Here is an 11,533-nt window from a genome sequence, read left to right as displayed (position 1 = left end):
TAAACCACAATAATATTACTCAAGTTAATCAATATATATATATATATATATATTTCAATTTTACCCTTATATCCTTACTATTCTTCTTCCCATCCCCACCCTCTACAACTCTTCACCACCATCATTTAACCCTACCCCATCCCTGCATCTACAACTCCCTCACCCCCACCCGCACCCCTACAACTACCCTTATCCCACTCCCAATCCCCACCATCCACAACACCCTCACCCCACCATACCTACTGTTGGGAGTTGCAGCTGCCAGCACAAAAAAACTCCTTCTCCAACCCATCGTCTGACATCCATGAAATGCAATTTGGCATCTTTAGACATTCCAAACTTCTCAATATCAAGAAGTGAAGTCAGTGAATTGAAGAACTCAATTTTTTTTTTTATTCTAATGAAAATCAAAATTATCTACAAACTTGGTCAAAATGGTATGATTCTGAATGAAGGACTTTGTGGTCAAAGTCTTGTCGGTAACATTCCTAACTATGCTTGTCACACCCCGTTCTCACATAACCGGACCGGTGACCGAGTTAACTCATATTAACCCAAAACCTGCCAGAATCATCTGATGCAGTAACCACAACACAATATACACTCAACTAAAGAAAGAAAAATCTATAATTCAACGGAAGTCTTATATGTATATACCTGTAAATACTCCAATACTCTTGATACCCAAATTATGTAAAATAGTATGTTTACATGTGGGCATGTAGGCGTGATATATACACAAGAAATACAATTTAAATATCCAGAGCACAAAAGGAGTAATATAACAAAGAATAAAAAAGAATCTTAGGTTGAGTATCATTGTTACTGTCCTGCAACACAACTCTCACATGGGCACTCAGCACCGTGGCCAAGATCTTCAAGGACCCATCAGTCTTCAGTTGAAAATTCTACAGTGGGTCTCTGCTCTAACTCCTCAGTCGGAAAACCTGCAAGATCATTTAAAAATGGTGTGCATGAGGGATGAGCTCACTAGCCCACTAAGTAAAAAGAAAGACCAAACAAGCATTCACAACACAAATGAACCTATATGCATGCAAGTCTATGCATGAGGGATGAGCTCACTAGCCCACTAAGTGAAAAGAAAGACCAAACAAGCATTCGCAACACGAATGAACCTATATGCATGCAAGTCTATTTTATTATCCTAAATCACCTAAGCAACATTTCTAAGTCATAGATTATGTGCTACTCACAACCACAGTGTGTATGCCCCGGGTACGAGTCACGAACCCCATCCCGCTATACACCCATAGGGTTGTCGAAAAAGGCCAGCCATGGGTACTAGAAAAGTAAATTACTATTTCTTAGTGACATTAAAGTAAATTGCTGTTCCTCAGCGACATTAAAGTAAATTGGGTATTGCTCTGCATTAAAGTAAATTGGGCCTTACCTTGCATTAAAGTAAATTGGGCCTTGTCCTGTATTAAAGTAAAAGCAGTATGATTGGTCCTCTGATTATATCACCAAAGTTGCTGACTGTCTTAGTGATCAGCTAGGCGTACTTTTAATATCCACCATTGGTACACAACCTCGGGCTTCCCCCCAATGATATACCCAACACCTAAACCCCTACTAGGAAGGGTCGTAGCATAGGGAGATGTTATTCCTAACCGCATGCTACTATATGAGATAGTATGACTGCATAGTACCACTACGTCCCATTCCACAGGCCACCAATGCATTCGTTTTCAAGCTGACTATGGCATCTAATCTAGCAATGCATCATATTCAGTAATTGAAATCGTCCGTCTCATAATCCATAGCAATAATTAAGCATTTAATAATTAAAGTACAGTATAACAAATCATAAACGAGTTTTATAATGCAAAAGACAATGCATTCAAATGGCATTTGTGAATGGCTAGTCTCCACACAGTAATAAAATGATGACATGACTAATCTACAATAATAATGGAATCATGTAGAAACACTTTGAAAATAAAGTCAACGTCCTCTCCCCACTTACTTGTTATGTACAATAGGTCACGCCCTGTACGAGGGAGATCTGGCGCTAGAAGACGCGAGTTCCTAGTAGAACCTATCATAAGCTAGTAAGTTTATCATTTCACCACTTTGGGGTCAAAATCAATGAAGTATGATATTCAATATATGTATAAAATAGTGAAAGAAGATTGCCCGACAAATTCGGACCCATCGGAGTCCGATAGGCCTCACTGGCAGGTCAACTGGGGGACCAGGTGCTCGCCAGTTGGGCTAGGGGCTCTGCCAGGACCGGTGAGTTAGGTCACCCACCGGTCTTGTCCATCGCTCGATCTAGGGGCACTACCAGGATCGACAGGCTAGGTCATCCATCGATCTTGCTAGCCGGTTGGGCCAGAAACCCAACCAAGATAGGTGGGCTCCGGATTTGTGGGTCCATCACTTTCTAAGGGATCCACCAATGAGAACTGGGATTCTACTCTTCACTTCCATTCTTCATCCCGTCTTAGGGAAACCACAAGCGGTCGATTTGATCGCATTTTACACATATCTAAGGTCCCATATTGTGATTCTAACTTAGATCTAGGGTTGATTCAAAGTTTTAAGCACCGATCATACCTCTTTGCTCAAGAACACCTTCAAAGCTCCCAATCTCTTCTTCAACTCAAGAAATCATCAAATGCTCTTCAAATCTTGAAATTTCTTCACCTAAACCTTCAAAATCAACATGTAGGTCTTCTATTAAATCTTAGATTCATTTTCTCAAGTGGGATTAACAAGATCTAAAGGATTTCTACCCAAATCAAAGGGTTTCACTTAGGGTTTCTTAGGGTTTTAAGAAATATAGCCTTCATTCACCTCAAATCGTAGATCTCAAGACAAGGATCACTTTTCCGGCATTGAAATGGGAAGATCTAACCTCGGCGACGCACAGGGAGCATTTCTTCTTCTTCTTCTTCCCTTTTTTCTTCCTTTCTTTCGCTCTCTTCTTTACTCTTCTCACCCACCTTGTAAAACATTAAATGAGGGAAAGGAAGGGTAATAACTGCTATTTATACCTAGGTCAAAATATCTAATGACCAGATTGGTAGGTTACACCGGTGGGTCCGACCCACTTATGACCACCCACCAGTAGACCAAAACTTAACCAATTAATTGGGATTTCGACAGGACTCGGCTCCCGACATGTATTTCACTCTCGGTATATGATTACATTCAAGTGCACGGCTTGGACAAGTAGACTTCACTAGGCACTAGTTTAGACTCGTCTGGCCAACCCGAGTTTAGAGTCACCCTTGCCATCATGTTCTATAGGGTACCTGTCTCAACTCGTTCAGGTTCAGATCCTGTACAACCAAACCAAACGAATAGGGTAAATAAACTGGGTTTTGAAAGTAGGGTATCACAATGCTAATGGAGTAGTTATTTACATATTTTACAAAAAAGTTAGGTCTGAACAAAAAATCATGTAATTCTCTACGTAGAGAAAAAGTGGTCCATGGCCACATCAAAAAATTGTTAGGATTCATAAGTTTATCGATGCCCTGCACAACACACCAAATTTCCTGTAAATCCCACCCTTGCTTGATCGCGACTTCTAACCCATGGAGAATTCCCTGCACTACCACTTCAATATCCTCTCTTGTTATCATATAAGTAGCAAACATAAATAAGCATCTCTTTTGGGAAAAAATAGTAGCTACCCATCTTGAAATATTTTGATTCTTAGAGGGCACAACGGAGACAACTAGAACAATTTTAGTAAAGAAGGGAGTATCAGTAATTTGGGTAGGAGAAGACATTGGTTTAGAATTATGCTGTGAGTCAACTACAATTTGGATCCATAGTGGCCTCATACGAGTTCCATTGTTAAGCCAAAATTGAACCTGATTCATAATGAAATGAGGATTAGGCTTCAAAGAACCAAAGGTTACCATATTTTTATGCAACCAAATGATATAACATGTAATAATGAAAATATTGATAAAGTGGTTCAGCTCATCCAACCTCATCTTATAAAAGTGGAAAAAATACATTATTAAGTTTGAAGAAGATGAAAAATGCAAATCAATACGCAAGCCCAAAGATCCCATCGCCCAAATTCTTCTTGAAAATTCGTAGTTGAGGAAAACATGCTGAATGTTCTCCTGATTACAGAGACATAGATTACAGACCGGATCTAGGTCCACCCATTTATGTAGGAAGTCTTTTGTAGGAATCCCCTCAAGAGCCAGACTCCAAAAGAACAACTTAATTTGGGGTGGATTTTTTGTTTCCAAAGAGACATCCACCAATGAAAGCAAGGAGATAAGCATGTACACCTATTATAGCATCCATGAGAATTTGTTAGTAGCTTATTCGGAAGAAAATGAGCTACAATCTTAGTTGTAAGAGACCCTGTTTTTGAGAGATTTGAAGAACTCAATTGATTTTCAATATGCAGAACTAAATGCTATGTTATAGCAATTCATGGGTTCTAAATCATTCCCATTCCCATAGACATCAACTCAACGATGGTAACTAGAGCTCTCAAGATCATTCAAACCCTCAACCTTAACATAGTATTCACGACCAACAATTCAACCCTATGCGATTGGATGTTCCAAGATTTGATGGCAGTGATCCATCAGGCTGGTTCTTTAGGCACAAAAATTCTTTAACAATCATAAAACTCCAGATGATTAGCATCTCATGATTTCTGATTATCAAGGTCAATTTGAAACGTTACAAATCGTATTACTAGTTTATTAGAACCTTTTTTGATCATAATATTTGTTTCTAGTCTAAAACATGAGTTAAAGAGAGAACTGTTAGTAGCTTGTTTGCAAAGGCAAAAGCATATGGATTTAAGAAGATTTTGGAAGCCTCCTTCTTTGAAAAATTTCACTGGTTCGGGGTTGTTTCCCACTCCTTTTGTCTAGACAGTCAAGCCTCCTTTAGCACCATTGTCCACATAAATTCAAATTAATAGGCTCACCTATAGAATTGAAGAGAAGAGCTTGGTTTATAACTGTGGTGAAAGGTACATACAGGGTCATAAGTGAAAAAGTAAGTTTCTATTACTGATGAATGATGAAATAGAGTATGAGGAGTTTCGAGTACCAAAACTAGAAATTACTCTTAATTCTGATAACTATTTTTTGGGGCTAAAATATCAAATTTGAATTAAATAAAAAAAAATAATAATAATACAACGTGCCTTGTGAGGAAGAACCTAGCCAAAAAACACACCTGACCGAATGAGTAAACCCACATAAACTAATCTTAGAGCTAACATCGAAGGAGATGGCTTTCCAAATATTGTCCTCAGAGCGAAAATTGGAGGACCATCTACAGATATTACGCTCCATCCAGATTTGGGAGATGGTTGCATAGAAAGAAAGCTTTCCAACAATGTCTCATATGGAGGATCCGGCAAAAGTCATATCGACCCAGATCCATTCCTTATCAAATGGGAGAATATGTCTTCTGGATGGCCAACATCTAGAGAGGACTCTCTTCCAAAAAGAGGAGGAAAGAGGACACGAAAAGACTAGATGATTAGTATCCTCAATGCTGTTAAGACAAAGGCAACAGGAGGGGGGACTTGGATATGACGATAAATGAGGAAGGACTCATAGGGAGGCAATGTACACCAAGCTATAAAGTTGTGACGAAGAGTATGGCCCTTTAACCAGATGGTATTACGCCTGTTGATGTACGATGTCTTGTATTCCATCACAGTTTAACCTAGGAAGTATTGGTGCAAGCCCCCCTGATAGAAGTGAAGCCCCCCTCTTATTTGAGGGTAGTTTTGTACTTTCGATATTAGGGTTTTTCGCTATATATTTGTAGTGAGGTTTACTTTCTCTGTAAGAAATTCTGAGAGGTGTGAGGACGAGCGTTGTAACCTTATTCTCCATTGATAGTGAAGCAGAGTCTCATCTCATTGAGGATGTACGAAATTTTGCCGAACCTCGTAAATCTGTGTGCATTGTTTGTTCTTATTTTTCCATTACCTTCGGCATCACTTTTAGGGTTGCGTTTTTACAACGCCAGGGGGCCACAGGACTGGAGGATTTGACGAAGGACCAAGTGAAGGCAGAGGAGAATGTCCCATTAGAGGAGGGCAACCAATACATTTATCTTCTCTTCCATAGCGGCTAGGATGGGAGAGGCCCGAGGGGGGGGGAGAGGTGGGAGATTACTAACCATTGGGAGAAATGATGGAGGCAACAAAGGCGGATTTGTCAAGCCCTGAAGAGTAGATGGTTATGGAGGTAACTAATGAGGAGAGGATATCAAGGGGTGCCAGGGGTCCATTCAGAGAGAGGTAGTCCAATCATTTATAATGGAGAAGGAAATGGCCTTGAGAGTAGTGGGCCGGAAGCAGAGGATTGTCCTCTAGATCCAAGAGGCATCAGAGGGGATTGGGACAGTCCAAAGAGAATATGCTTGAAAGGAGAGAAGAGAATCCAATTGACCCAAATACTATTATTCTTGGAGGCAATTTTCCATTTGAGCTTGAGAATACCAACAATGTTGACCTCTTTAATTCTTCTTAAGCCAAGGCCTCCTTCAAACATGGGAGAAAAATTTTTCCCCAGCTAAGAGGATGAAAGAATTTAGAGGAGTCAGTACCTTTCCAGAGGAAGGAGCAGAAAAGACCTTCAATTGACTTGATGATAGGAGCAAAGAGGATATAAATGCCTGATTATTAAAGGTACATGGACTGGAGAACCAATCTAATGAGAGTAAGGTGACCAACAAAGGAAAGGAGCTTGCCTTTCCAGAGCTGGAGCCACTTTCTCAAGAGATCCAACATTGGGGAGCAATGATGGGTAGAGAGCCTAGAAGAAATCAGAGGAACGCCCAAGAATTTGACCGATAGGGTACCAATGGAGAATCTAATGAGCCTAAGGAGGTGGGCTTAAGCGGCATCAGTGATACCTGAGAGAAAGAGGCTAGACTTGAGAGATTGATACGAAGACCATAAATACTTTCAAATAAATGGAGAGAGGACATGATAGAGGAGATGGAGAGGGGGTCATCCTTTGAGAAAATCATAATATCATCCGCAAATCAAGATGGGAGAGCATGAGAGATTTGCATTTAGCAATAGGGAGATGAGGTGCTGATCAGTAGCAGATTGGATGGATATGGAAAGGACCTTAAGGGCCAAAGAAAAGAGAAAGGGGGGGGGGGAAGAGAAGGCAGCCTTGTTTGATACCCTTGGTAGACAGGAAATAGCTAGCTGGGCTACCATTGACTATGATAGAGAAGTGAAGGGAGGCTATATAGGAGTGTATCCAATGAACAAAGAAAGCAGGACTTTTGAGATGAAGTCCTAGCTAATGGAAATAAAAACCTTATAAATGTCAATTTTGAGAAGAGCAATAGAAGAATGGGATTCCGATCAAAACCTCTAACTATCTCATGACAGAGGATGATGTTATCCGCAATGCTTCTCCCAATAATGAATGCAGATTGATTGGGACTTATGAGAGAGTCATGAATGCGATAGGCCAGGATTTTGGCGATGAACTTGTAGAGAAGATTACAAAGGGAGATGGGTCTGAAGTCATTCATAGAGTCAACCCCCTCCTTTGAAATAAGACATAGGAATGTATGATTAATACCACTGACTTGGCTGGTATTAAAGAAGAAGCTTCTAATAGCCTAGATGAGATCAAGACAAATGATGTCTCAACAGGAGGAGGAGAAGAAGCCCATGCTAAAGCCATCAGGGCCAGGGGCTTTGTTGGTAGTGTGGGAGAGAATAGCTTAGAGGATTTAACCCTCAAAGGGGATGGAATGGAGGCCAAGAAGGAGACCATCCGACACAAATTTATTGAGGAGATGGGGTGGGGGTGGGGGTGGGGAGGAGGGGGAAGATGGAAGGAAGAGGTCCTTGAAGTAGAAAATAACTTCAGATTTGATGTCCTCGGGGTTAAGAAGCTTAGATCCATTCGAGGAGATGAGCTTGGGATTGGAATTACATTGGTTCTATCTTTGAGGGACTGGTGGAAGTAGGCAGTAATGGAGTCACCAAGGTCAAGCCATTTAATTTGAGCTTTCTGGCAGAGAAAACTTTCCTCTTGAGCCAAGAGCGAGGATAATTCAGAAGCAATGACCTTTTTTCCTTAGCAAGGCCAAGGTTGAGGAGGTTAGACTAAATTCTGAATTGGATGGAATGGAGCTTATCGTGGCAAGAGGAGACACGGGAGGTGATGTTGCTAAAGGTTGAAGAATTCCAAAGCTTAAGAGCCACTTTGACATTCTTGAGCTTTTTGGTAAAAGTGATGAGAGGGGAATAAACATTTTGCATTGGGATGCACCAAGCTTCACTAACAATAGGGAGGAAGTCTTCGTGGAGAGTCCACATATCGAAGAACTTAAAGGGCTTGGGACTGAAGAATAAAAGGGCGAAATGTGGATGGAGATAGGGCTATGATAAATATCCCAAGGAGGTAAAAGCAGACATGGGAAGAAGGATAGGAGTCAAGCCAAGCCTCGTTAATAAGGGCTCTGTCAAGTTTGCAGGACACTATGAGAACTAGTTCTTCTGTTATGCCAAGACATTTGACACCAAACAATCTAAGGTCATTCAGGCTTAGGTCATCGACACAATCATTGAAGGAATCAATAGCTTGGGATTTGATGGGGTTTCCCTGATGCTTCTCATGACTAAAATGAATGACATTGAAGTCTCCAGTAACTCCCAGGGGTTGGAGCCAGTGGAGGGGGCGAAGGACCGTAGATCAAACCAAAGAGAATGTTTATTGAGGTCGAGGTTGCGAGCATAGATGGCAGAGAGGAAGCAGATAAGGGAACTAGAAGGGAGGGAGATGGAGAGGTGAATGGCTTGGGAGGAAGAGGAGAGAGTAGAGATGTGGAGGGATGATGGATTCCAAAGGATCCAAATCCTACCATTTGGGCTGGGGGAATAATTGGAGAGGAAGAGAGACAATGCAGTGACATTTGCCACAAGAACTCTGGTTTCAAGGAGGCAACAGAGATTGGTGCGAGAAGAATGAATATGAGAACGAATTTCAAATTGTTTAGACGAGGATTTAAAACCTCGAACATTCCAGATAGTCCAAGGGATCACTAGAGGAAGGGGGGGGGGGAGAGGCGACGAGGGCTCTAGGGAACAAGGGGAAGGCTTCTTGAGAGAGGGACTAGATCTAGGAGGGGGTCTATTGAGGTACTCAATAATAGGCGACTGGGAAGCAGGGATGGCCAGGAAAGGTTTGGATCTGGAGGAGAATCTGATTGCAAGGATAACAACATTCTTCTTATCTATTCTTCCTTTTTTTTTTGGACAAATTAGAGGAAAGGCAATGGGTAATAACAGGGGCATCTTCAGAAGAAGCAGGGGAGGTGGAGTCATAGATGGGTGATCCGCTAGCAGTGGAGTACGGGATGGACGCAGGAGGGGCCTATGTGGACTTAAGGCACAAGGAGGCGCCTTCTAAGGCACGGTTGATGTTGAGTTGTTCTGGAGGGAGGCCTTGAATACTTTTGTCAATGTTGGAGGGGCCAGGGGGCTTCACAGAGAGAGGCTGGTAGCATATGGGGATGCAGGAGGGGCATGCGTGGACCTAAGAGATGGAGAAAAGCCTTCCAAGGTGTCGAAAGAGGAGGTGTTGGTGATCAAGGTATCAGATGGGAGGTTTGGACTAGAAGGGCCATCAAGATTGAAGCTAGAACAACAATCAGAGTTGGGGCTAGAAGGGCCCTGCAATGTGTAAGTGACTGGAGGCATCAAATAAGGCACGGGTGGGGCTTGCGTAGACCAGAACGACAATGGGGCCTTCTAAGGCCCTGTCGACTATAGGGACAGCCGAAGGAGAACCGTAGATGTAGGAACTAGAGAAGGTGGCTGCAGGGGTAGCCAAAGAAGCGACGATGAAGGTGACTGCAGGGGCAGCCGAGGGAATAGAAGGGGTGGAGGAGTCGATTAAGGGAGCTACTAAAGATACGGTAGGTGATGGGTGGGGGGAAGAAATGGTGATGGCAAGACTAGGTAACAGAGAAGTCTCAGCTAGGTAAGTGGGTGAAGAAGAAGGGTTAAGGGAGGTGGATGGAGTAGCTGGGTTAGGAGGGGGGTCGAAGCGGGAAGATGGGTTGGGAAAGTGGGAAGGTAAAGATGGGAAGGAGGTTGGGCGTTCGGGTGTAGTGGGATATCCGAAAAAGGTCGGTGAGTCAATTGGATATCAGAAGAGGTGGGAAAGTGAGCCAGGATGGTTTGGTTAGACAAAAGAGGAAGGGAGTGGTTAGGCAAAACTAGATGGGTGAGGTTAGATTGAGGATGGCTAAGGATGGGGCGGTTCAGGGTTGAGAAGGATAAAGTGGGATTAGAGGTTAAGTTTTTTTTGCAAAAGGGAGAGGAAGCAAGGGGAGGGAGTAGCAAGCCAGAGAAGATACCAGAGGAGGTCGAATCAGAGAGGTGCCATGTGCCAGCCTGGCCTGAACCTGAGGAAAAGCAGCCGACTTGGATGTCAAGGCAATACAGAATGTCCGAGGAAAGCATACCGGTAGCAGTACGAGGGGAAGTAGGAGCCAAGGATTGATGCGATAGGGTCGCAGCCTCATGTTCAGAATCAGTACAAGATAGCAGTGAGAACCTATTGTAACCAACGGATAAAGCGTCTTCTTGAGGACCGATGGATCTAGGTCTGATAGCTTCAGTAGAAGGATCAAAGGAGGAAGGCACCACCAAGAGGCTACAATTCCAGCGACCATGACCACGTTTGCGTCTTCTAATGTCACGACCAGCTATAGAAGGCAATCTGTTTCTACCGATGGGGGCTTCAGGAAGATCAGTCACTTCGATAAGAGCATATTGATTCTTCTCACAAAGGACAGTGGAGTGGCCGAAGCATTTTCATGAGGTACAGAGTGGGGGAACCCATTCATACTACCGCCAGTTCAAAGGAGAAACCTCTCCATCAATAATAGTGACTAAGGACAAAAGAATCCGCTCAGCCTTAACTTCAATTCTGCCCATGAGTTTCATGCACATGTCGGAGTAGAGGGGCTTTCTAATAATGGAACCTATGAGGCTTAGGCCCTTGGCACACCAGAAGTGTAGAGGTAAATTGGGAAGAACAACCCATAGAGGAATGGAGGATGACTCGGTTCTGTTGAAGGAGGTGATCTCGTCCCATTGACGCAATAAGATGGGCTTTTTGCCAACATACCAGGGGCCACCATCTAAGGCTTTCGTCTTGTCGGCTTCAATTGAGAAGTTGAAGATTGAAGTACCGCTTTCAGGCATGAAGGTGGAGAGGGTGCGATTGCACTCTTATTTCAAGTCTCTAAATAATGTGTGTATCAAGAAAAACGGACAGAACTATAATTAGTATAACCCATAATCTAGCTTCTCAAGCTAGGAGTATGAAGCTGAATACTAGCATTATGGACAAAATGTAGTGCCCAAACACCGGATTGAATCAAGTTGAAGAAACATGAAACTGATCTTTCATTTAAAAGGTAGGACCAATACATTTAAACCCAAACAATGACTCTTCTACCCATTTGGGTGAAGACCAATATACACTGCTCTATTCAACCTCTACTTCCGCCC

At 42.6% G+C, this 11,533-nt stretch overlaps 1 protein-coding gene across 3 annotated transcripts in view; it reads right to left on the bottom strand.

Moving 5' to 3' along the window:
• Window positions 1–654: 654 nt before the first annotated feature.
• LOC122078225 (50S ribosomal protein L7/L12-like) overlaps window positions 655–11,533 on the bottom strand; it is a 21,167-nt gene continuing 10,288 nt past the window's right edge. For 2 of the 3 annotated variants that reach the window (XR_006140011.1, XM_042644115.1), the window contains one exon: window positions 3,943–4,283. The gene's annotated coding sequence lies outside the window, so the exon portion shown is untranslated. Of the gene's footprint in view, window positions 948–3,942; window positions 4,284–11,533 lie in introns of those variants that run through there. The other variant, XM_042644117.1, reaches the window with a different exon arrangement.

This window comes from Macadamia integrifolia, chromosome 5, assembly GCF_013358625.1.
Source record: "Macadamia integrifolia cultivar HAES 741 chromosome 5, SCU_Mint_v3, whole genome shotgun sequence".
NCBI classification, from domain to species: domain Eukaryota; kingdom Viridiplantae; phylum Streptophyta; class Magnoliopsida; order Proteales; family Proteaceae; genus Macadamia; species Macadamia integrifolia.
The sequence above is the reverse complement of the archived record's forward strand: the minus strand, read 5'-3'. Positions and strand labels throughout refer to the sequence as shown.